Source organism: Acinonyx jubatus, chromosome D3, assembly GCF_027475565.1.
Source record: "Acinonyx jubatus isolate Ajub_Pintada_27869175 chromosome D3, VMU_Ajub_asm_v1.0, whole genome shotgun sequence".
Taxonomy (NCBI): Eukaryota; Metazoa; Chordata; class Mammalia; order Carnivora; family Felidae; genus Acinonyx; species Acinonyx jubatus.
This window is the reverse complement of record NC_069392.1, coordinates 64,709,263-64,735,067: the sequence shown is the minus strand read 5'-3', so window position 1 is coordinate 64,735,067 and position 25,805 is coordinate 64,709,263. Positions and strand designations below refer to the sequence as shown.

Sequence of the window (25,805 nt, the reverse complement as noted above, 5' to 3'; positions counted from 1 at the left end):
TTAAAAATAAATAAATAGGGGGCGCCCGGGTGGCCCAGTCGATTAAGCGTCCGACTTCAGCTCAGGGCATGAACTCACGGTTGGTGAGTTGGAGCCCCGCATCAGGCTCTGTGCTGAGAGCTCGGAGCCTGGAGCCTGCTTCGGATTCTATGTCTCCCTCTCTCTCTGCCCCTCCCCTGCTCGTGCTCTGTCTCTGTCTCTCAAAAATAAATAAATGTTAAAAAAATTTTTTTTTACATAAATAAATACAGGCGCATGGGTAGCTCAGTCGGTTAAGCCGCTCACTTCAGCTCAGGTCACAATCTCCAGCCCCTGACAACTCGGGCCTGGAACCTACTTCAGATTCTGTGTCTCCCTCTCTCTCTGCCCCTCCCCCACAAGTGCTCTGTCTCTTTGTCTCTCTCTCTCTCTCTCTCTCTCAAAAATAAACATTTTAAAAAATGTTTTCAATAAATGAATGAATAAATAAATATTTTAAGGACAAACTCTGCTACAAGTGTAGTTGCCCTTTAGCACTGGCTTTATCTACAAATGCATCATAGCTTAGCACATGCCTTTCAGATATGCGTAATAATGATACAAGACTTAAGAAACTAATTATTTTTTCAAAATTGCAGCCACAGGAAAAGCAAATGGCATGACATTTTTCCTTCCTTATATCTATGGCTCAACTAATACAAACTATCAATGTTTAAATAAATACTAAACCACTTCATAATTTGGTTTTGCCACAATTATACAAGAATACATCTTTTGTGGGCACCCAGCTGGCTCAGTCAGAAGAGCATGTGACTCTTAATCTTAGGGTCATGGGTTCAAGCCCCACTTTGGATGCAGAGATTGCTAGATACGTATACATGTATATGTATGTCTATGGGGTGCATGGGTGGCTCAGTCAGCTAAGCGTCCAGCTCTTGGTTTCAACTCAGATCATGATCTCATAGTTCGTGGGTTTGAGACCCACATCCGGCTGGGTGCTGGCAGTCGCAGAGCCTGATTGGGATTCTCTGTCTCCCTCTCTCTCTGTCCCTTCCCTGCTGGCTCTCTCTCTCTCAAAATAAATAAATATTTTTTAAAGTAAGTAAATTTTAACCAAAAAAAAATCTTATTTCATGTAAATCAAAGTATATCTACCTTTTACATTTAAGAGGTAAACAAGGCTACTCCTTTGATAACTTTCCCTAAAAACAAATATCCATTGTTTTTACTTTGTAGAAACCCCCAAACCACCATTTCTTTAGTATATTTATATTTGGGAAAAAAAAATAGATATACTTTTCTATACCGCACTTACTTAAAATTATGCCCACGGCATACCAATTAACCAATAAAAGTAAAAACTATGACATATTAATAGGGAAGGAGTTTATTAAGCAAGGGAATTGCAGTCTAAATAGCTTCACAGCAGGGGCGCCTGGATGGCTCAGTCGGTGAAGCATGCAACTCTTGATCTCAGGGTTGTGAGTTCGAGCCCCATGTTGGGTGTAGAGATTACTTAAAAAGAATAAAATCTTTAAATTTTTTTAATGTTTATTTATTTTGACACAGAGAGAGAGAGAGAGAGACAGACAGACAGACAGAGCATGAGAAGGGGAGGGGCAAAGAGAGAGGGAGACACGGAATCCAAAGCAGGCTCCAGGCTCTGAGCTGTCACACAGAGCCCAACACAGGGCTCAAACTCACAGACTGCGAGATCATGACCTGAGCCAAAGTCGGATGCTCAACCGACTGAGCCACCCAGGCGCCACAAGAATAAAATCTTAAAAAATGAATAAATAGTCTCACAGCAGTCTAAACAAATATTTTAAAGTTATTTTTTTAATAGGCTTGCCTTCAAAATTCAAAAATTGTGGGGTTTCTTTACAGTTTAAATATTCAACTGTGTTTATTACTGAAACTATGATTCAAAAATGATGCACTCTCCTAGCACTGAAAATCAAAGCAACTAGACTACTTCTACACTGTTGTAAAAATACTTCTTACATTAATGGAACTTTAAAAAAAATCATGAGACTACCACCACCGAGAGAAGTTTCTGCCTCCAAAACAGTTATGATATAAAATAGATTATAGTTTGTATCTACTGCTCTTTTTTTAAGTAAGAATAGCTTTCCTAATAATTGGGACCAAAGTTAAAAAAAAAAAAAAAATCCATGACAATCAGTTGTGAGTCTTTCAAACCATTTTCTAAGCTCTTTGTCAAACTCTGACTACCCTGCACCTAAAAACTTTAAAAAAAACAAAAAAACAGAGCCCAAGTTAAGGTGTTTTGAAGTTTTGCTTTTTTTTTTAATTAAAAAAAAATTTTTTTTTTTAATGTTGGTTCCTTTTGAGAGAGAGAGCATGAGCGGGATAGGAGCAGAGAGAGAGGGAGACACAGAATCTGAATGAAACAGGCTCCAGGCTCTGAGCTGTGAGTACAGAGCCCGACATGGGGCTCGAACCCATGCAAGATCATGACTTGAGCCACAGTCAGACGCTTAACCAATTGAGCCACGCAGGTGCCCCTTTAATTTTTTTCTTCTAACGTTTATTTGTTTTTGAGAGACAGAGAGAGACAGAGCCTGAGTGGGTAAAGGACAGAGAGAGAGGGAGATACAGCATCTGAATGAAGCAGGCTCCAGGCTCTGAGCTGAAAGCACAGAGCCCAACGCGGGGCTCAGAACTTGTGAACTGTGAGATCACGACCCGAGCCAAAGTGGAACACCTAACCAACTGAGCCACCCAGGCGCCCTAATACATAATATTTAATAAATATTTGTTAAATTGATGAACTGAAGAATCATTTTAAAAAATCACCATGACTAATAATGAAACACCTTAACAGTACTATCAACTTGGATATAAAAATAAATCAAAAAGAAGCCCCCTCTTCCTAGATGTTCAGTTCTAGGAAGAGATTCCATTATGTCCCTAATGGTGGTGTTGCCAAATCCTTTGAAGTAGAAAAATTAACCTTGTTTCTAATTTTTATATATAAACACTAACTTACTTTAATGACAACAGTACCCTTATCTTAAGTAAGCACTAATATCTCAAAACAAATACTGCTTTTCAAAGATTTCTTTTGATTATTTGTTGCATTTGGGATTAGTTTTCTACTCAGAAGTTGTAGCATGGATAAAATGAGCAATGCAGTAATCAAAGATCAGGATTGAAATAAAAACTCCTACAAAACTATAATATAGTTGAAATAGCCCTCTTCTCCACAGCAATCCATCCCTTCCCTTAGCTCTCAAACGGAAGAGGTCGAAGAGGCTATAAACAAGGTACAGTATAAAAGGTTAGAACTGGGAATGATGAAGGGCATTCAGAGTGAGGAGTTATGAGTAATTAAGTAATGGAGTTCAGCAGTGATTATCAAGAGCTGCTAATACCACAGAGAACCAAACATTAAGTGCCTCCTAATGCAAGTACTCAACATCACCTATAAAATATTTTCCCCCCTCAAAGAAAAAGGAGAGACTATACATTATAGAAACTGAATCTGATCAAGCCTCTAAATCTAAAGCCAAATAACAAGAAACCAAAGGGACAGAGGAACACATTTAATACCACCATCGGAATATAACTGGCAAATTCAAACTGGGAAAATTTTCTTCAACAAATAATTTGCCAGGGGAAAAAAACAAAGTGGGGGACCTTTAAATTACAAAACATTACAGACCTTATTTGACTCAATCTGAGTTAAGTATAAAAATACATTTATGAGACAACAGAGCAATCTGAATACTAAATATTATATGATAGTAAAGAATTATTGCTAATTATTCTCAGTGTGGGAATAGCTGTTTGGGTTTTTTCCTTAAGAGTGAAGTTGATGGGGCACCTGGGTGGCTCAGTCGGTTGAGCGGCCGACTTCGGCTCAGGTCATGATCTCGCGGTCCGTGAGTTCGACACACTGTCAGCTGTGCTGACAGCTCAGAGCCTGGAGCCTGTTTCAGATTCTGTGTCTCCCTCTCTCTGACCCTCCCCTGTTCATGCTCTGTCTCTCTCTGTCTCAAAAATAAATAAACGTTAAAAAAATTTTTTTTTAAATAAAAATAAAAAAAAAAGTGAAGTTGACTAAGAAACTACAGTGCTAAAAGATTGGAGTACTGAAAAGGAATGTTAAAAATGAATGCAGTTGAATGGATTTGGCCTATCCAAACTGAAATATAAATTGAGAGATTGCAACCACGGGAGAGAGCAACTTTGCTTGCTTGCCAGCCAACCTTTTCTCCACTGATATAAGCTCTATAAATAGGCCAAGAGTGATAATGGCTGCTCAAATCACTTCATGTTACAGATACTACCACTACTGACATGCATCTGGCCCAGCCCCAGGCTGTGAATAAACCAGCATCGAGAGCCAAGGAAGTTACCAAATGCAGAGAATGCACCATGGCTAATGAGAGACCCTCTACTCAAAAGCAACATTGGTGTAAATTAAGGATAAAGAACAGGTTCTAGATTTTCTCCAAGATTTCTGCTCTGGCCATTTCTATCTCCCTCAGAATACAGAACACATAAAGATGGGTCACCACATGGTGGGATCTGAGGTCCCCAAGATAAATGATACCAAAAACTTACCAGAGCAAATCATTTAGGGGACTGCAATGGAGTAAAATAATAGGAAACCCTTGATGATAAAGTGTTGATGTAAGAACAAACTATGCTTCTATGTTAGATTAAAACGAAGGCAGCCAGGGGTGCTGGAGTGGCTCAGTTGGTTAAGCATCTGACTCTTGGTCTTGGCTTGGGTCATGATCTCAAGGTGGTGGGTCTGAGCCAGTGCCCCCCCACCCCCCACGGGGTCCAGCTCTGCCCTGACAGCACAGAGTCTGCTTGGGATTCTGTCTCCCTCTCTCTCTGCCTCTCTCCCCCCTACTTGCTCTCTATCTCTCTCTCAAAGATAAATAAAAATAAACTTAAAATTTTTTTTAAACTAAGGCAGGCAGGATACTGCTTAAAATCTTAACCACATGAGGTTTTTGTTCTTAACACAGAAAGGAAAACAGTTCTGTTTTCCCAGAGTTTTAGTCCACACCCAACTTCCCTATCCCCAACAATACCTTTCTCTAATTATAAGGCATCTAGCAAAATGCTGACTCAGAACATCATAAAAGTTATTTTTTTTAACCAGACAACTCAATAAAAAATAACTTCTAAACACTTTGGTCCATATCTTGTTTCCCTAATGTTTGCCATGCTAATGAAAACTTAAATTTTTTAATTTTTTTTTTAGCTTATTTATTTTGAGAGAGAGAGAGAGGGTACAGGCAGGGAAGGGCTAGAGAGAGAGGGAGAGAGAGAGAATCCCAAGCAGGCTCTGCACTGACAGCGCAGAGCCCGATGTGGGGCTCAAACTCAGGAACCATGAGATGGTGACCTGAGCCAAAACCAAGTGTCGGATGCTTAACCGACTGAGCCCCCAGGTGCCCCGAAAACTTAATATTCTAAATTACTTAAGCACAACCCTAATTTATCCACATTCTTGGATATGACTGCTATAAGTTTCAACAGATTTAATTTTGGTAATCTTTGAACAAATGACCAGAACTTACTAATACTTGGACTTGAAATCCAGGCAGAGGAAAAAGTATTTTGTAAACAAACTGGCAGTACAAAAAAGAACACTCAAGTCCGCATTTTCTTCTACACTTAGAGACCCATTTAAGAAAAATGTCATTTAAAAACAAAAACAAAAGAGGGGCACCTAGGTGGCTCAGGGGGTTGACCATCAGACTCTTGGTTTTGGCTCAGGTCATGATCTCATAGTTTGAATTGGAGCCCCGCATCGGGCTCCACGCTGGCAGTGTAGAGCCTGCTTGGGATTCACTCTACTCCCTCTGCCCCTTCCCCACCTGTGCACACTCTCTCTCAGACAAATAAACTTTAAAAAATAAATCAGTAAAACAAATTGATTTTATAAAGGAAAAGGCTAATTCCACACTATAATTATTTTTACAGTACCGTTTTCTCCTATAGCCCACTATTCTTCACATTAAAAAAAACTTTTTTTTAATGTTTGTTTCTTTTTAAGAGAAAGACAACACAAGCAGGGGACAGACAGAGAGGGAAACACAGAATCTGAAGCAGGTTCCAGGCTCTGAGCTGTCAGCACAGAGCCCAACACGGGGCTTGAACCATGAGATCATGACCTGACGCTCAGCCAACTGAGCCACCCAGGCATCCCAAAACTTTACTGTTTTTTTTTAAATGTTTTTATTCAATTTTTGACAGAGAAAAAGTGGATGAGAGGCAAAGAGAGAGGGAGACAGAGGATCCAAAGCGGGCTCTGTGCTGACAGCAGAGAGCCTAATGCAGATCCCACGAACCTCAAAATCGTGACCTCAGCCAAAGTCAGATGTTTAACCAACTAAGCCACCAGGCACCCAACTTTTCTTCACATTTTAGAGCAGGAAAGAAACTCAGAAGTCATCTGGTTCACTAGATTTGAGTACCTTAGGCAGAAATGGTTTCTTTCATCTTTACACCCATTCCCACCTGTCACCTACTCAGTAAATGGGATTTTAATTTAATCAGGTATAAACAACCCCACATACACATACACGTAAGTCAATTCTGTGGTTGGTTTCTACTTTTAATTAATCTTCAGTTAACTAGAAAATACTCATCTAGGTAGTTTTTAAATTGAATAAATTCAAACTAGTAAGTTAGGGTTTATACCATGTATCTTTTTGCTATTAAATTACAGAGGCTGAAATCCTTGTTTTGAATAGGGACACGAAAGAGAACAAAATCAAAACTGACAATGAGCGCCATAAAGCCACAAAACCTAAAAAAGACACTCATCAAATGTGAGTCACATTGGTTATTTTATGGTATTTTTAAACCATGTCTACTATTATCATCTGCTAACATTATGAAAAATATGTATAATATATACAACACACATTTCCTCCCTTAGTTTAGAAATATAGAAGGAATATGAAATACTTCTTAGTTTCACCCTGCTCCTCCTTCCTTTCACCACAAGGACCTGTAGGCTGAGTGTGAAAACTGACTGAACATCAATCCCACTTGTGCTGAGAAGCTGCCCACACAGAAGCAGAAAACTGTTTATTTCCCCTAAGTTCAATCATGAGCCCTGAAAGAGTAAGGAATATAGGTACAATTAAAGATAAATGCTAAAAGATTTAGAAAAGTTTCAAAACAACAGTCAAATTTAAATTTAAGACTAGAATTTAAAAACTAAAGAAAAATAACTATCAAATTACTTCAGTCTGACAAATAACAATCAACCCAAAATAAAGAAAAACAGCAACATTTCTACTCATTGAACGTAAGGATGAACAAAATCTTTTAAAAGGAATGCCTAGAAAAAAAAAATTTTTTTTAAAAATAGGAATGCCTATTGCATCCTTCATATTCCACCTGAACCTTTTTTCCCTAAAAGAAGAAAATAATTTATTAGCAGACTAAGGTACCTTCACAACATAACCCTCTGTAAATTGAAGGCACTGGTCACACTTAACCAGTCAAGACTATTGATACTCATGACTTTTGCATAGGCTGTTACCTAGCCTAGAACGCCCACCTGGAAACCCATCCCAACTCCGGTTTAAATAAATTTTTTTAATGTTTGTTTTATTTTTGAGGGGCAGTGGGGGTGGGGGGGAGAAGGGAGGAAGAGAAGGGGGGGAGGGGGGAAAGGGGTAGAGAGAAGACAGAAACACAGAATCCAAAGCAGGCTCCAGACTCAGTTGTCAGCACAGAGCCTGACGCAGGGCTCAAACCCATGAGTTGTGAGATCATCACCTGAGCCAAAGTCAGACCTACTGAGCCACCCAGGTGCCCCACAAATGCCGGTTTAAATGGTTAAGTTCCTTTAGCATCAGGACCTGGTCAATCCTATTCACCAAGCATAGCTCTAGCAACTAGAGCACTACTGGCACAAAGTAATAAATAAGTGTCCTGTTTGTCCTGTTTTCTCAATAGCTCTTCCCCCTTTCTACAGTCAGCTTTTTACTCATTTATTACTGTCTATTTCATTTTTACTACAGCTATCCAAGAAAATTTATTTGACCCCAGATTCTTTCTTAAAATAATACAGAATACCAAAATCAGTAGGGTTCAAAAGAAAACACATTAATGGCACGTTTTTAGGAACGACTGGTTGATTCAATCACTACAGCATATGACTCCTGATCTTGGGGTCATGAGTTCAAGCCCCACGTTTGGTGCAGAGTTTACTTAAAAAAAAAAAAGTAAAAATTTAAAAAGTAGCATTTTTAAAAATATTTATTTATTTTTGAGAGAAAAACAGACACAGAGCACACAAGCGGAGGAAGGGCAGAAAGAGAGGGCAAGACAAAGAACCTGAAGCAGGCTCCAGGCCGTCAGCACAGAAACTTATGTGAGGACAAACCCACGAGCCGTGAGATCATACTCTTACCAAAGTCAGATGATCAACTGACTGAGCCACCCAGGCACCCCAAAAGTAGCATATTTATTTTACAGGTTCTCTCAAGTACTGTCAATTACAAGCATGTAAACATGAACATACATGTGTTTTCACATCCCTAGTTACATGCAGGAAAATCAGAAAGGTCTAAGATGGTTTGTCAAAATTACAAACATAGGGTTTGGGTGTCTAGTACATACCAGTTCCAAACTTTAAAAAGAAACAAAACAAAACAAAAAACATTCTAATTGCCCATACATCAAATTTATTCATGCACATGTCAGAACAAAACTGTAAAACTGAATATCCCAGCAAAACAATTCTTTGAATGAGTTTACAAGTTACATAAAAGTTACTAGTCATATAGTAAGGAGCCTTAAAGTACCAATGTCACTATCAAATAAAATCTTTGAAGGACATACAGTGAACACTCAGTTCCAACAGAATCTAAAGCTGAATTTATCCTTAATATACAGATCTGGGATTAATCATGAAAAGTATAAAACAAAGAGCCTTATGGCACTCATTCATAAATGCATTTAAGAGTAATATACACTAAATTAGTGAGGAATTTAACAACTACACTGTGAACGTAATATGAAGCTAGCAATGGGGAAAGTTTCCAGCTCCAAAATCCAGGCCACTCATTTTCCACAAAAAAATGTCAGAAAAAATTGTTTCATTAAGAAACCATTTAGCTGATGCTTCAGGTATAATTACCTTGAAGCTTCTCTCTGCTTTTCATGTTGTCTACACCTGTATTGAAGTTTACATCTACATGTTAACATTATGAAAAAATATATGGCTTGAAGTTTCAAAAGTATGGGGCGCCTGGGTGGCTCAGCCAGTTGAGCATCCAACTTCGACTCAGGTCATGATCTCACCGCTCATGAGTTCCAGCCCTGCATTGGCTCTGTGCTAACAGCTGAGAGCCTGGAGCCTGCTTCAGATTCTGTCTCCCTCTCTCTGTCTCTCTGTCCCTTCCCTGCTCATACTCTGTCTGTGTCTCTCTCTCTCAAAAATAAACAAACATTAAAAAAAAAAAAAAGTACAGTCATACTGAAAAGCGTTCTGATTTAAAAATGGCTAAAGGGGTGCCTGGGTGGCTCAGCTGGTTAAGCATTCGACTTCGGCTCAGGTCATGATCTAACAATTCACAAGTCTGAGCCCAGCATTAGGCTCTGTGCTGACAGCTCAGAGCCTGGAGCTTGCTTCAGATTCTGTGTCTCCCTCTCTCTCTGCCCCTTCCCCCCACTTGTGCTCTTGTGCATGCTATGTCTCTGTCTCTCTCCCAAAAATAAATAAAAACATTTTTAAAATTTACCAAAAAATGGCTAAAAATATTATTTCTCAATGGAACTGCATGAAATTTCATTGAGATCCTTTTCAAAGTAGCATAGGTCACTGCAGTAAATTCCATTTTAGTTTCCTGAACTAACTTCTATTAAAAATTTAACTCAGTTTTATATTTACTAAGCACCTACTGTGCATAAAGCACTAAACGAGGCATCATATTTGCCAGATTAGACAACTAAAATATTACACTTCGTAGTAATTAGACAACCAAAATATCACACTTCCTACTAACAAACGGTTAGCGTTATGACTCCTCGGGACATCAGGTAATAACTATCAATTGTAGGCCTCTAAAAATGCTTGTTAAACCAAAAGGCAATGCTCTTGCTGGAGGAATCCAGATTGCCTAGATCAGCAAAACTACATTAGAAAGTTAATAGCCTCCATCCTTAAAATATCCCTGGAGAAGAAAGGGAGTGATTCAAACTGTTAGCATGTGCCCAACAACACTACACAATAATAGGCTAGGCAAAACTGCCAGATGTATTTGTAATTAAGAGGTCCAACCTTGACAAAGCATCACCAGTGGGATTTTCATCCTGCTGGCTGGAAGGATTCAGAAAGCAAAAGCTCAGTCAAGAAGTGAAAAGCACATCTAAGTATAAACTGCTCGGGCGGTTCAAGCTAGAACAAGTACCCACAGACGTTCATTCCTTCAACCTGAGAGACTCTATTCTGACACAGCAGAGAGGACGATTTAAATGGGAAAATAAGGAGCACCTGCGTGGCTCAGTCCCTTAAGCGTGGGCTCTTGATTTTCGCTCAGGTCATGATCTCAAGCCCTCCATGGGGCTCTGCGCTGACAGCGGGAAGCCTACTTGGGATCCTCTCTCCCCTTCTCTCTCTCTCTCAGAATAAGTAAAATAAAATTAAAGGAAAGTAAATTAATGAGAGAATGCACAGCCTGCTGTTCTCGTGGGGGCTGCTGCCCCAACAATAAACTGAGGTCGGTGCTATAAGAAATTAATTACAAAGTAGGAAGCGCTACTGCGGAGAAGTGAAAATTCTCTGGCAAGAGCCAGAGAAGACAATGATCTTTGACTTGGGATCCGTCAGTTTAACATTTGCGCCGATTTTCCAAAGAAAGTTGACAAACTCTCCACCAGACGTCAATTCTGGAGGCTGACACATCCCTCCATCGACTGGAGGCGTCTGCCGACCCAAGGTAGTGGAAGCGCCGAGAGGCAGGCGGCGCCAGCCAAAGGAAGCTTTTTCTCCCTCTCCTAGGCCGCGGCAGCCGCGGCGCTGGGGCGGCTGCCTGGGCTCCCGGGAGCAGGGGCAGGAGTCGGCGCCAGATCCCCGATCGCGGAGCTGGCAGAGTTGGCAGAGCTGCCGCCGCCGCTTCCCCGGCGGGCCGGGACGCAGGAAAGTTGCGTGAAGACAACTCCAGGCCGAAAAGCGGCTCCCCCGCGCAGCCCGCGGGCTGCGGCATCTCCAGCCTCCTCTCAGCCCCCGGGGACAGGGACCCGCGGCCCGCGGAACAGGAGAGGGAGCTCCGCCCGCCAGCTGGGCGAAGCCGGGAGGACCCGAGGGTCACTGCCGGGCGGGCGGGCGAACAAGGCGTCGGGCGACTCCGCTCCTCTCGGGAGCCCCCACCCGGGCCGCGCCTCCCGCCAAGTCCGGGCGCGAACACTAGGCGCCCGCCGGCCGGGCCCTTCACGACCCCGGCGCCCGGGCGCCGCAGATCCCACACCCGCGGCCCGAACCCCTCCGACTCAACCCGACCCCTCCCCGGGACGCAGCCCGGTCCCACGGCTCGACCCGCAGCCGGGCCGCGGCCCTGCGCACCTTCCCGCCTCACCTGCGCTCCGCGGCAGCTCTGCACCTCCTCGCCCGCTCCGCGCGCCCCGTCGGGGCACGCACCGACCCCCCGGCCGGGACTCCCCCGGCCGCGGTGACTCGGGACGCGACGTCCACCGCCGCCTTCTCCTCCTCAGCACAAGCCCCGGCGGCGAGCAGAGGGTCGCAGTCAAAGCCCCGCCGGGGCTAAGGCGAATCTCGCCACCTCCACAGCCTCCACCACCAAGTCCCTTCACTCGTCCGCGCCGCCCGGAGAAAATGTCACCAGAGGCCGTTCCGCTCGGCGCCTCACTTCCGCCCGGAACCACAGAGGCCGCGCCGGTCGGCTAGAGCGGCCGCTGCGGCAGCGGCCTCCAGGGACTGGCTCGGGAAGTCGAGGGAAAGCCAGACAGCGCCATCTAGCGGACAGGAAAACGCAATCCTCCAGCTGCAGGGCGCCCAGCGTGCGGAAACCAGCTTCCCCGGCTCCTTTCCCGCGCTCCGTCCATCTGATGAGGCAGCTCCCTTCCGGAAATGTCCTTCCCAGAGGGTCGGAAATCAGCCAATGCAAGTCAAGGATAATGCCCTAAAAGAAGGACAGTGCTCCCTTTTCAGTGCACTTCTCACTATTCACCCCTTCTGAAGCCTTCCCTCAGGGAGCTCCTAGTGTCTGAATCCTTGAGTGACTCTTCACCGCTCCTTTCGTGGCAGCAAAGTTCCCTGGCCCCCACAAACTGATTTTCTCTAAGTTGGCTACAGCAATTTGAGAATCAAGGCGGGGGGAGGGGGGGGGGGGCGGACCGGAATGAAAAGGAAAGCCAGTAAGAGCAAATAAAAAGGGCCAGCCTGATGTCTGAGCCTGGACTCCCTTGCGTGCTTTTGGCTCCTGTAATCTTGCTTGACTCTTCCTTCCTTGCCTGCTCCAGCCAGCAACCAGGAATCAGAAGCTTGACTGTACTAGTCCTGCCCAACCCAGAAGCGCACATGTATAAAGGATCAATAAAACCCAAGCTGGGTGCTCAGCCTTTGGAGGTGATTCTGCTGGGCCAGCACTGGTGCAAAATAAAGTATTTTCTGATTTCTCGAGTGCATGTCGCTTGTGTCTTCCTGAACGCCTAGTATTTCCTGTAACATTTTCTCCCCACTTTTTTTGCAGATGGTGACAGCTTGGCTGGTGAAAATTCGGCTGTGCTCTTCTCTTGCAATAGCATCAACATCCCATTGGAGTTTTCTGGTCAGGAACCCTACAGGCCTGGCATATAGACCGCCACCTGCTGGTGAAACCGGATCAGCCAGGGAGACCCTGCTCTCCCCTATGGGCTGCGGACGCCCCAAATTCCACCTCTTCAGAGTCACTGCTCTCATTTGCACTTCAGCATGGGAGGGGTGATGCATCTGTGCATTCTATGAGTTTTTGAGACCTTTTCTTGACGTCTGTGATTGAAAGAAATGTGCTATACGTGGAACCTGGAGGAAAGGTGAAGTGGGTACTGGCTACCTGGCTGGTATAGGGCTTAGAAGGAGAAAGAAGAGGTACTGAGAACAAACTTTATAACTCAAGATCTAGCCAAGGACCGGCACTCCCAAAGGCAGGGTTCTGAAAAATGAATAAGTAAGAGCTTAAGGAGAATATGTAAAAGGTCTTTACTTTTTCAGGAACCAAGCTGGAAGCTGGGGTGACCACTACCCAAGAGGAGATTATGAAAATCACAGCGCTAGCCCCACGTTCCCCTTAACATCAGTGTTCCCATCAGATCAGGTGCTTCAGCTGCCCCAGTTCACTCATGTATGTTGACTGCGCACAAGCATGAGAATTTTCCATCCACGGCTAAACTAATAAATTGATAATCATTTTATATTAATAGCTAACTTTTTTTTAATACCCGCTATGTGCCAGGCACTGTGCTGTGCAGTGTGTGTGTGTGCCGTGAGTTTAAGTGGATTCAGTCATTTAATCCTCACAACAACCCTATGAGTTTGGTACCACTACCAACCCCAGGTGACAAAAAAAGAAAGTGAGGCACAGAATGGCAAGGTCACACATCAGTACTGGACTCCAACACAAACAATCCAAGTCCAGAGCTTGCTTTCTCAACCACTACCACCAGCTACCTCTTTGAGACTGAGAACATACTGTGTGCCAGATACACATCTTGTCTATGTATGATATTTCACTTATTCATGCATTCGTTTATTCATTGATTTCCCTGCCACCTTAGTCCCCAAAGAACTTGAGAAGTTGGGGGGTAGTGATAAGAGCCCAAGCTCTTTCAGAAGAAGAGGAGAAAATTTAATTACCAAGATCACAGCTGTCAGTCTTGAAGTGAAAGTGTAAATGTGGACTAATACTGTCTAGTTTTTCTTTGACAATCTTTTTTTTTTTAATGTTTATTTACTTATTTTGAGAAATGGGGAAGGGGCATAGAGGGAGAGAGAAAGAATCCCAAGCAGGCTCCATGTTGTCAGCACAGAGCTGACAATCCCATAAACCATGAGATCATGACCTGAACTGGAAAATCAAGAGTCAGAGGCTTAACTGACTGAGCTACCCAGGCAGCACCATGGTTTTTCTTTGACATTCTTATCAGTGCTGTAGATACTGAAATGTCTCCCAGAATCTCATGTGCGTGCCATGCTCAGCTCTGCAAGCTCCTGAAATCCCATCTCCATAAAACCAGTCCAGTCCAGCCACCATCCATATCACTAGCAACTCTCTCCATCCCATTGTCTCTACAGAAATTTGTCAAGAAACCTCTGTTCACAGACCCTGTCCTACAAACACGTCCATCCCTTAGCCTACCTGCAATGTTATTACTGAATCATAGCAATGGTTCTCTCAACTTCTGTCGTAAGCCTTGGAGGCCAGGGCCAGGCTTGTCTGAATCACTCCTCGGCATTATTGTTGCACCTGATGCATCACCTGCGCTGGGGCTGGGCCTGCAGCAGGTTCCTGTTAGAAATGGCCTCGGGGCACCTGGGTGGCTCAGTTGGTTGAGTGTCTGACCTCAGCTCAGGTCATGATCTCATAGTTCGTCGGTTCAAGCCCGGCATTGGGTTCTGTGCTGACAGCTTGGAGCCTACTTCAGATTCCATGTCTCCCTCTCTCTCTGCCCCTCCAACGCTTGTACTCTGTCTCTCAAAAATGAATAAACGTTAAAAAAAATTTTTTAGGGGCACCTGGGTGGCTCAGTCGGTTAAGCGTCTGACTTCAGCTCAGGTCATGATCTCGTGGTCAGTGAGTTCGAATCCTGCATTGGGCTCTGTGCTGCCAATTCAGAGCCTGGAGCCTGCTTCAGATTCTGTGTCTCCTTCTCTCTCTGCTCCTCCCCCGCTCATGCTCTGTCTGTCTCTGTCTCTCAAAAATGAATAAATGTTAAACAAATGGTGGCCTGAACAGTAGCATCAAAGTGTGGCTGGCCTTGCTTGGACTATAGTCTGTTCCCTCCCGACCAAGCACATTACTTCTGCTGTTTCCCCCTGCAAGGTGGATGTTATTATTAGAACCACTCTCTAGATGATGAAAATGGGAGATCTGAGAGACAGAGCTCTCATCTCTGGTGTCTGGGCTGCCCCTACTCTTCTCAGATTGCTAAGAGCTGGGCTACCCCCCTCCCAGTGTAACCACCCACCCATCTGCCCTCCACCCCCAGCATAACCAGCATTCACTCCAATCTCCCAGCACCTGCTATACAGGGAAGTGCTGCACCTCTGCACTTGGTGGCCACATAACCTCCAACAAGCCACCACTTCCAGAGTTAACACTACTTGCTTTGCCTTGGAGCATTATTTCACAGAATTAAATTACGTCCTCCACGTGGAAGGCCATCTAGAACATTCTAAGGATTCCAAGTGGCAAAGGTCACATGGTCATCAGCACCAGGGGCTCTGGAGTCTGGCAGGTCTGAATTTGGATACAGGTCTGCCTCCCTCTAGCTGTGACCTCTGGGCAGTTGAGCAATCCTGTCAAGCATAAACATCCTCACCTGTTCAACACGGAGGACTCCTGATACTACGTTGTAGGCTCTCCTGGGGGTTAAGTGAAGTGACTGGTGTGTGTAAAGTTATCAGCATAATTCATGGCTCAGAGAGAACACTCCGTAAAGGGGGTCCTTGTTCTGATGGCAACAGTCCAGGCCAGCACCTCACTGGTTAGTACAGGCACAGACTCGCACTGCTTTACAATGATGTTGCCACCTCAACCACCAAGTCCACATGGAACCAGAATGGAACAGGGCAGAAGATGTCATGCAAGTGGAGCCATCTGCAGCTAAGAGTGGCTGGGAGGGGACACCTCCTTCAGCTCCCTTGTTTGCTGGGGTGGCTGAGCGAGGCTCCTCTGTCTTGGGCTCCCCGTCCCTCTTTCCAATCAGGTGACCCCCTTGATATCCCTTCTATATGGAAAATCTGTAACTTAAATTGTTGTAAACGTTTATTCATTTTTGGAGACCGAGACAGAGAGAGAGAGAAACAGAGCACAAGTGGGGGAGGGGCAGAGAGAGAGGGAGACACAGAATCCGAAGCAGGCTCCAGGCTCCAAGCTGTCAGCACAGAGCCCGACGTGGGGCTCGAACCCACAGACCATGAGATCATGACCTGAGCTGAAGTGGAATGCTTAACCGACTGAGCCACCCAGGTGCCCCAGGAAAGTCTATAACTTGTATTAAAACATGAAAATAAATGCAAAAGATAGTTTAAATTTTTTCAACAAATGTGTGTTGCCCTCTCATTTTTTTCCTGTAAGGACTAGCTCTGAATGACACAGCAACCGACCTTGCGGGGCCTCCAGGCTGGAAGCTGCAATCTTCTACTCCACTGCCCATCACAGGAGCAGCTTGTTCCCTCTGTAACATCTGCCCTCCCAGGTGCCTGTGGTGCATGCTCCTCTTCCTCACCCATCTGAGTCACCGGAGACCACGGGGCCCTGCTCTGGGAGAGACACTCTTTCATGGGTGTGAATGGAGGAAGTCCATCTGAGGATCTGCCTAGGGAGATACAGAAACCAGAAAGGATGTCAAGACAAGGAAGTGGTGCGAGAGGCTGGGAGGAGGCAGGCAACGAGTCGAGGGCAACGAGAGATGCCTGAGGGAAACTGGAGCCCGCCCCACCTCTGTTACAAAGGAGGAGAGTCAGCGCCGAGGGCAAAGCCCATTGCCTCTCTTTCTCCAAGCCCCCTTGGGTGTCCAGCACAGAGCCTGGCAGACAGGACAATCCAATAAATATATGTGACGGGAGAAAAGAGTATGCAGAGAAGCTGACCTTGGGGAAAAAGGGGCAAGAGGTGAAAAAGTCCCTGGGATGTTTGGAGGACAACAACCCCAGGGCCAGACTGCCTGTGGCTGCACAGCAGAGGGTGAGGAGAGGGAAGGCCTGAAGGGAGGTAGGGGGCTGGATGTGAGCTTAAGGAGTCTGGGCCTGCTGGGCTGAGTTCCTTAAGCACCAGTAGGAGAGCAGGATGTGACATCTCCACCTCTACTGAGTGTTATGAGCAGGACCACAGACAGCAGATCCTCTCTGCCCACAAACAACCTGGCAAGGCATTGACCCCACGCTGATCACACTGGGGGGCAGGTAGAGCTCTGGGACGGGAGAGGCTAAATCTGGTTACTGTCGAAGGAGGGGGGAGGAAAGCCTTAGGAAAGAAGGGAAGGGCCTGAAGCCCTAGGGACCTTCCTTGGGCAGGCGGGGGAGGGGCGTGCAGATAAGGGAGTTCCAAAGATACACCGTGATTTGAAAAAAAAAAACTCAAGGACTTCCGAGCAACTGAAACACCAGCCTTATGGAGAAGGTCCCCTGTCCCCCACCTTCCCCTCTCCAGCTCTGAAAACTATGGTATTTAAGTAAGAGCAACATCAGGGGATCTGTGGCCTAATTAAAACTATAAGGTCTTTGTCCTCAGTTCCTGGCACCGAGCTCCTAAAAGCCTTGGAATTTCCTAAGTGCTAAGAGTGCCTTTTGTCATTCTTAAGAAAGCCCTTTCAGACACTTCAGAGTTTGTGTTAATGAGGGGAGTCTTGGTGGGCCCGCAGGTAGCTTCAGATTGGGGGCTGGTTGCCAGAGGGACAGGAGGAGAAGGTTAGAATTTTCAGCCCCACCCCCATCCCAGGAAGGGGAGAAAGGCTGGAGATTGAGTTCGGTCACGAATGGCCACTCATTTAATTAGTTGTACCTACATCCAGAAACTCAATAAAAACCCCTAAACAACGGCATTCGCAGAGCCCCCATGCTGGCGGAGCACATTGAGACGCTGGGAGAGTGGCGCTCTGGGGGAGGGTACGGAAACTCTGCCCCAGCCCCCAGCCCCCCTTCCACCATGATTCCTTTCCATTTGGCTCTTCCCGAGTTGTATCCTTTATAGAAAGCCAGTAATCATAAGTAAAGTACTCTCCTGAGTTCCGAGACTTTCTAGCGAATTACCGAACTTATGGGAGAGTCATGGGGACCCCCAAATCTGTAGTCTGCCTGGCATAAGTGTGGGTAGCCTGGGGACTTTTCTTGTGCTGGCACCCGAAGTGGGGGCCCTCTTGTGGGGTCTAGGCTAACTCTGGGTAGTTAGTGTCAGAATTGAACTGAACTGTGGGACACCTAACTGTTGTCAGAGAATTGGCGTCAGGAAAAAACCACTCGGGATCCTAAAAACTTGGACTTAAAATTAATATACTTGGTTGTATTTTTTTTTTTTAGTTTATTTAGTTATTTATTGAGAAGAGAGAGAGAGAGAGAGAGAGAGAGAGAGATCCCAAGCAGGCCCCGTGCTGTCAGCACTAAGCCCTACATGGGGCTAACTATGAGATCATGACCTGAGTTGAAATCAAGGGTCAGAGGCTTAGCCTACTGAGTGACCCAGGTGTCCCTTAATATATGTTTTAAATAAACAAGTTATTTTTAGCAAGACCAATCCTACCAAATCTCTTCAGACTCCTCACCTCCCTTTCCCTGTGGTGTCTCTACTTTTTCACCGGTGGCCAATGCTGCCAGCACCCAAGACCCCAGGAGGTGGAGTAGTTGGATGCTTTGCCTTTCCCGGTGGTACTGAAACATAAAGGAGTGACTTTGAGGAGGAATTAATCTTTCATGGTGATATTTCAGGTACCAAATCCTGTGGGGAGATGGTCCCAACATTCCTCAATGGCACCTATTTTTTTTAAGTTTGTTTGTTTCTTTGTTTATTAATTAATTAATTTACTTATTGAGAGAGAGAGAGAGAGGGAGAGAATGAGCCAGGGAGGGGCAGAGAGAGGGAGAAAGAGGATCAGAAGAGGGCTCTGTATTGACAGCAGACAGCCCGATACGGGACTCGAACTCACGAACCCCGAGATCATGACCTGAGCCAAAGCCGGACCCGTAACCGACTGAGCCACCCAGGGCCCCCCCCCCCCTCACTGGCACCCCTTAAGCGGTCATCTACTCCACGTGTGTCTTAGGAGTGCCCAAAGAAGTATGCATGCATGCCCTTCAATTTTATTTAAAAGACATCTATTGCAAGCCCGGCCACTAAAAGCAAGGCACCGGTGTTAGGCCCTTCACATGTGGTATTTCATTTATCCTCACCACAGTCAGCAAGGGCAGGTAGGTTTTACAGAAGGAGACTGAGGCTCAGAGAAGACAATGCACCTGACCAAGGTTACATGAGCTGAAGGGGCAGAGCCAGGATTCCTGGAAAAGAACAGCCCATACCTCCTTCCAGAACACTGGTGTCTATCTAGTAATAGGGCTCATTCTAGAAACAAATCACAGTAGTTCACGGGTAGAACACAGCAATCCCCAAAGCAGGGGAAGAGCATGTGGAGGGAGAAATTAATTCCCGAGAGCAAGAAGGACTTTGTGGAAGAGGAAGCTTTTGACCAGTGCCTTGGAGAAAGCAGGGCTTCCAAGGATAGAGATGAAGAGAGAGGTATCCCAGGCAAAGTCTGGCTTGAGGAAAGCCTGGGATCCAAAAATACAGGGCAGAGACAGTCCAGAATAGTTGTATTTCTCATACAAGTGATGTATCAACTGCTGTGATTTGGGCCCTCACCTCCCTCTCCTCCAATTTTGTGTTCATCTTTTTTTTTTTTTTAATATTTATTTATTTTTGAGACAGAGAGAGCACAAACAGGGGAGGGGCAGAGAGAGAGGGAGACACAGAATCCGAAGCAGGCTCCAGGCTCCAAGCTGTCAGCACAGAGCCCGACGTGGGGCTCGAAATCATGGACCGTGAGATTGTGACCTGAGCCGAAGTCAGACACTTAACCAACTGAACCCCCCAGGCGCCCCTTGTGTTCATCTTTTTGCCGAAACAACATATGTATGTGCAGTTTACCTTGAACACTATGATTTCATTAGCTCTTCTTTTTTTTTAATTTTTTAATTTATTTTTGAGACAGAGAGAGACAGAGCATGAACAAGGGAGGGTCAGAAAGAGGGAGACACAGAATCTGAAACAGGCTCCAGGCTCTGAGCTGTCAGCACGGAGCCCGACACGGGGCTCGAACTCACGGTCTGCGAGATCATGACCTGAGCCGAAGTCGGCCACTTAACCGACTGAGCCACCCAGGCGCCCCTCATTAGCTCTTCTAAACAGTCAGGAAAGGTATCAGGAAAGTAAGAGCAGGTATTATTAACATTTTGCAGAGATTATATGACACAAGGAGATACTGAATAATTGCTCATCACACATTCAGTAATGAGTGAGTGAATGAATGAATGAATGAATGAATGAATGAATGAATGAATGACTTGCCTCAGGTCACCAGCACTGGACAGGAGAGTCAGGACCAAACCCAGCTCTGCTGCCCCAGACTCTTCACCACCGCACATATCTGGGGGCCTTAGCAATGCCATTGTGTGTGTGTGTGCGCGCGTGTGTGTGTTGGGGGGGGTGGGAATTAGACTCATTATTGTGTTTTATAATGTGCTGATCACTTGAAAAAGGCTCCAGCCTGAGAACAATACGAGCATTCATTAAACTACTTCAATAGACTGACAGCAGCAACAATAACCTAAAATTAAATGAAGCAGAGGATCTCATGTGACTCCTCTCTTGAGGAGTCAGTGCAAAGGCACCGGGCTTTGGGAAACAGGACGGGCCCCTAGGGGAAAGACAAAGCAGAGGTTTACCGAACCCATGTAGGGGAGCAGGCTGGGAGGGCCCTCGCCAGCCAGACGGGCCAGACCCAGGGATGCAGGAAACCAGGCAGCTTCTTCCAAAGGACTCCCTCCTCTGGAGCAACTGTCATTTACTGGGAACCACGAGTAACCACCGGGCCAAGAAGGGGGCCTAAGAGAGCACCCTTTTATTTTGCAGAAAACAGGCTTTGGTTTCTGTTTTACTAATTTTGCTTTTTGGAGAAATGTGTCCCTTAATGCACTTAGTAGAGCTGCTCCAGCTTTTAATTCCACTTGTGGTTTTTGCCATGAGTCCTTCAAGTCCCCAGAAGAGCAAAAGACCAACTCTCCGGGGAGGCAGCTCAAGATCCCTCCCTGGGGTGATGGGGAGGCCTCACTGAGTGAACTATGTGTGCACAGCTGGCTCCATTCTGTCACCTAAGAGAACACACACCCATGTATTGTGGGTCAGTCTGAAGGATGTACAAGATATACACCGGCCAGTCCCTGCCTTCAGAGACCTAAGACCTTGCTTATGGGATGTACAAGGTGGCCTTACCTAAGGCAAACTGTAAAATCAGTTTCTCTTTGGTGTGTCTTTTCTCACTACATCCAGGACCCTCCTTGACCCAGTCAGTGCTGTCACCTGTCACCACTCAAGGCCCCAGGACTGTAGCCTTCTTTGCCTCTCTCTTCCCCACCTCTGACACCCAAAACATCCTGGCCTAGGACTCAATTTCTAAGGCTTCTAGTCTCCACATCATAACAAAAATTAATTAAGCAACCCAATTCTTACTAGGGTGATAGCTGACTAACACACTGCCTCTCCCAGGTGATGGCATTTTGTCCAACTAAAATAAACACTTCTCTAGAAGTCATCAGGGAATGACATAAAAGATAGGAATTTCAGACATCTAGGCAGGTCAGCTGGGAGGAGGGAGATATTCTTGGTTAGCCAGGTTCTTCAGAATTCTCAAGTCACAACAATCTGACAGCCTGGGAGGACCAATCTAACGCACATTCATTTATGTGTTCTGACCAAGCCCCAGCCCCAACTGTTTTCTCAGTCCTCGTATACCAGGAACCAAGAAGCTCTAGCATTTACAATTAAAGAAGACAAGAATAACTCAAAGGGAAAGAATATTAAGAAGAGAGTTGAGAGAGAAATCTGGGCTATTGATTATTCGTACTAAAACAAGTCAGAGAGGGAAAGGTCAGTATTGTATGTGGAGAGTCCCGCTCTGCGGTGGGCTGACAGTGGGCGCACAGTGTAAACAGAATACAAATATGGGATGTTTCAGGCCTTTGTAAACCTCAGAAGCTTCATGAGCCTATTTCCTCGCCCAACCCTTTGGAGTAAGGGTGGCAACCGTACCCCAAACTGGATTTCCTATTGCCACAGGGACTGCAGGAAGCTTGCCTTCATTCTGGCAGGTGACGATCCTTTTGTATAACCATATGCCATTAATCTGCCTCTTGGGAGACATGTGTTTTCAGCCAGAAACCCTAAGTCTATGTTGTTGAACTAGAAGAGCCAGAAACACTAAGGAGGCAGCTTATCTTCCTGGAAGGCCCCAAAGAGGTTGCCCCTGGCTACCAGGGGGTGGGGATGTCCTGTCCCTGCCAAGGCTCCCCTGTGCCTGCCAGCCAGCCTGTCAGATTCTAGTGGCAGACAAGGCAGTGACACTGAGGGTTCACCCCGGCCAATATCAGGAGCTCTGCAGAGGGTCCCCAGATGCTCAAGGGTGCCCCTGCTGGGCTTATATCTCTCCCCCAAACAGGGACCGATCACATTTGTCTTGTCTTCCCCTCCCCACCGCTGTTCCCTCTTTTCTTTCCTCTCTCCATTCTTTGGCTGCATCTTCTTTACCCTCCGCTCCTGCGTTGTGTCCCGGCTTACATCTTCTTGGCCCACATTTCTGCTTTGGCTGCATGCCTCTTCCACTTCCCTCCTGTCCTCAGACACAGGACTCTGGATGAACCTGGAGGAAAGAAGGAATCAACAGTCCACGGGGCGACACTCAGCCAGCAGAGGCCGAAACTGGTAGATGAGTGTCCTGTCTTCTTTCCCTCGGGTGGACAACTCTATGGCCCCTTCTGCAGTGCTCCTCAGAGGCGACCAGCAGGACCATACTCCGTTCAGCCTCCACGGAGACCAATGTGGTAGCATTCCCCCGGAATGGCTCTCCCTCCTTCCACATGCTACTCTTCCCAGTCCCTCCATCCTCTACCCGAGGAGCTTCCCAAGTCAACTACCTATGTGCAAGCTCTTGTCTCAGACTCTGCTTTTGGGGGAACCTCAACCCAAGCTCTCCTTCCTCGCTCTGTCCCCCACCCACCCAGTCCCCACTCAGCTTCCCTTCTTCTCTTTGCTGGTCTGCTCTCCTCCTCTCAACATATATTCTCCTCCCCAGTCTACCTCAGAGATAGATGTTGTGTCCCCAGGCTGAAGGAGCATGAGAAAGTCAGACATTCTGTCACCACACCATTCCCTGGGAGCTTTGGCTCTGCATCAAGGTGGAGGGGGACAGCAGGCACAAGAGAGAGGCTGGAGATGGGATAGAGATGCTTGTGGTTTCTAAGAGGTCTTTAGTAGAATGGAGGTGACCAGTGGGTCTGAGAGAGAGAGAGAGAGAGAGAGAGAGAGAGAGAGAGAGAGAGAACTCTATAGATCTCCTGGCATGCTTGGGCACGTTGCTCCCAATGGCCCAGTGCTGGCTAGAGGAATCCTTCCTATCCCACACAGACTCACCCCCACCCCCACCCCCACCCCCACCCACCTGGGTTCATTTTCCTGTGGAGCTTCTTCTCTGGTCTCCCTGGGTTCCTCACCCTCTCATGCCTGGGGCTTGGCCTTGAACAACACTTCTATTCTCCATCTTCCTTGAGCGAAGGATACAGTTTGCCTTACTGGGGCTTTCAGTGTCTGGAAGGGGACGTCTGGTGGCTGAAGAATTCCTCTTCTGGGGCTGTGCCAGGCTGCCATGAGGACAGGTCACCATCCAGTCTTGAGAATGATAAAACATTCTCCAAATGCCCACACTACAGGCAAAAGATGAGGGGATGAGGGGCTAAATTCTGGACCAGTTCAAGTCTTGGCAAAATTTGGGGGGCAGAAGAGGGGGATGGGGAGCAACGTTTCAGGACTTAAAGGCTCCAGAATTCATTCCTAGTGGATGATAATTTATCCTCCAACTCAAGTATGCAAGAAATACCATTTTTTTATGTCCTATGCATTTTTTCAAGATTTTTCAAGATTTATTTATTTTGAGAGAGAGAGAGCACACACGTGCATGCGTGCACATGCGTGAGCAGGGTGGAGGTGGGGAGACAGAAAGAAAGGGAGAGAGAGAATCCCAAGTAGTCTCTGTGCTGTCAGTCTGGGAGCCTGATGAGAGTCTTGATCCCACAAACTATGGGATCATGACCTGAGCTGAAAAGCAGAGCTGGATGCTTAACCCACTGAGTCACCCAGGCACCCCTAAGATTTTATTTTTTAAGTAATCTCTACACCCAAGGTGGGGCTCAAACCTATGACCCCAAGATCAAAAGTCACTTGCTCTACCAACTGTGCCAGCCCTGTGCCCCTCTTTATGTCCTATAAATAAATTTAATTAAAAAATTTTTATATTATTTTTTATTTTAGAGAGAGAGAAAGCACACAAGCTGGGGAGAGGGAGAGAGAGAGAGAGAGAGAGAGAGAGACAGAGAGAGAGACAGAGAGAGAGAGAGAATTTTAAGCAGGCTCCACACTCAGCCTGGGGCCTGACATGGGGCTCAATCCCATGATCCTGGGATCATGAGCTGAGCTGAAATCAAGAGTCAGACACAACCAACTGAGCCACCCAGGCACCCCTACATCAATTTAATTTCTACTCCAAGGCCCCAGTTGGCAAGAAAGTCCATGTCGGTCATTCCTGAAGCTTCATTTCCCTTCCCCACTTAGGACCCTCAGATCTCAAGTGCCCAGAAAGGTAGGGTGGGGTCTTGTCTTTCATCCAATGTAGATACATCATTTGCCAAACCCCAGTGATGGGCGGTAGCTGACTCTGTTTTCATGTCATTTTGGGGAGCAAAAATCTTTGCTGGCCACCTCCATCAAGGGTAAGGGCACCCACAACTCTCTCCCCCTTTCTAGACCTTCATTTCTTCTTTCTCAAAGGTCATCTCCCTCTTTACCCCTACCCTTCCCCCACAATGTACAGAAAACCCGCTGAATTTAGATTCGTTCAAAGGACAGGAAGTCATTGAACTCAGGCTCGTCTGCTTTGCACCAAGTCCAAATTAAGGAATTACCAACTGGCCAGTATACTTAAAATGGAAGGGGTGGGGTGGAAAACTATGAGAAACACACAGATTAATATGTCAAAATGTCATCCTGCCACTCATTCATACTCCAGCCCTTTATGGACACCTGCTTTGGAGCCAAGCACCATGCGAGCCCTGGGGACACAGATGTGACCAGAGGAAGTCCCTCCAGGTACAGCACTCAGCCTAGTCTGTCCTAGTAGAGAACACGGACATGAAGTCACCTAACATTAGGACTGTGTGACAAAATAATAGAAATATGCACCCAGAGTCATAAGAGCTGACATGAGAAGCTCCAAGTGTGACCTGGGCCCCGAGGAGGACTCAGCTAGGAGGAGGCCTCTGAGCCAAGACTCAGAGAATGAAGAGAATCTTGCAGCACACAGAAGAGGAAAGATGTTCTAGGTGGGCATCCCAGTGGAATCTAAGAGCCAGGCCATTCTGGGAATGAGTGGTCCTGGACGGAAAGCACCCATTTGGGCGTGGTAAGGGCATCAGTTAAGAGACGGGTTTGGGAAAAAGAACAAAGTCCCCTGGAAAGGGCGCCTGGATGACTCAGTTGGTCCGACTTTGCTCCGACTTAAGCGTCCGACTTTGGCTCAGGTCATGATCTCACAGTTCATGACTTCAAGCCCCGAGTGAGTTTGAACTCTGAGTCAGGCTCGCTGCTGTCAGTGTGTAGAGCCTGCTTCAGATCCTCTGTCTCTCTCTCTCTCTCTCTCTCTCTCTCTCTCTGCCGCTCCCCTGCACACCCGTGTGCATGCACTGCACTCTCTCTCTCAAAAATAAAATAAACTTAAAAAAAAAAATCCCTGGGGAAAACTAATATGTAACATGGGCTACAGTACTTTTTCCTTTTTTCCTTTCC

General features: G+C 46.1%; 1 protein-coding gene and 1 long non-coding RNA gene across 7 annotated transcripts in view; both read right to left on the bottom strand.

Annotated features, from left to right (window-relative positions):
- Positions 1 to 11,877, bottom strand: part of ARK2N (arkadia (RNF111) N-terminal like PKA signaling regulator 2N) — an 84,945-nt gene extending 73,068 nt beyond the window's left edge. For 3 of the 6 annotated variants that reach the window (XM_027068895.2, XM_027068899.2, XM_027068897.2), the window contains exon 1: positions 11,568 to 11,877. The gene's annotated coding sequence lies outside the window, so the exon portion shown is untranslated. The remainder of the gene's footprint in view (positions 1 to 11,567) is intronic. The other 3 variants (XM_027068896.2, XM_027068900.2, XM_027068901.2) reach the window with 2 other exon arrangements.
- A 4,136-nt stretch (positions 11,878 to 16,013) lies between these two features.
- LOC128312316 (uncharacterized) lies at positions 16,014 to 25,495 on the bottom strand. Its single transcript, XR_008291428.1, has 3 exons — positions 23,462 to 25,495; positions 22,500 to 23,245; positions 16,014 to 16,527 (listed from the first exon to the last, which is right to left on the bottom strand). It is a non-coding gene; the product is annotated as an uncharacterized LOC128312316 (long non-coding RNA).
- Positions 25,496 to 25,805: the final 310 nt, after the last annotated feature.